The sequence below is a fragment of the Etheostoma spectabile genome, chromosome 16 (genome assembly GCF_008692095.1).
Source record: "Etheostoma spectabile isolate EspeVRDwgs_2016 chromosome 16, UIUC_Espe_1.0, whole genome shotgun sequence".
Classification (NCBI taxonomy): domain Eukaryota; kingdom Metazoa; phylum Chordata; class Actinopteri; order Perciformes; family Percidae; genus Etheostoma; species Etheostoma spectabile.
Genome location: NC_045748.1, coordinates 23,126,076 through 23,126,879, shown reverse-complemented (window position 1 = coordinate 23,126,879; position 804 = coordinate 23,126,076).

Below are 804 nucleotides of genomic sequence, written 5' to 3'. Positions count from 1 at the left end.
CCAATAATATTCCATTCAAGCAACTGGTGGGTACCATGATAAAAGCTGGCATCATTTAGGTTACAGAGGTGTTTTGGTGTCATTTAAGTAATAAAATGGAGAAAAGAATGGTGTTTTTTGGTGTGCATACCATGCTACCTTCCTTCACCTACTCTTTTCAAACTACATATTTTTCTTACTTGTTGACACAACTACAAATGTACAGGCCCATGCAACACATGCACTGGCTCCATTTACTGCCCACTCCATGCCATTTTAAAACCTACAACCCTTTTTATATCCATAAAATTGGAGACCATTCTTTGTGGGTAAAACAACAAAATGGAATGGCTTTTTTTGCATTATGCGTGTAAGTACAACACAGTGATATGGAACAGCAATAATGATCACAAAACGCACGAGGCTGAAACAATCAACAATTAAAAGGTGTTTGATGGATTGCTGGTTAATGCCGTGAAGTAGTGTGATATGGTTACTAATTTGGACCTACAACACACAACGTGAACTCATGCACCTCCGCCTGCTACAAGTTAAGCTGTTATACAGCAAGCACTGTTTGGCAGATATCAGTAACCACATTTTAGGTGAAATCCTAGGAATTCCAACCTCATGTGGGAATAATGTGCTAACATTTGTAACTAATTTGTACTTATGCAGTGAAGGATTTTGTTAGTACTGTGTTCTCACCACCCTGCTTTGCCTTCATACAGATAGACAGTCATACCTTGATGCTGCCCGGGACTTTTTTTTCCCTCTATCCTTAAGGCTTACACAACCTTTACTTCAATAAACAATGATACATTT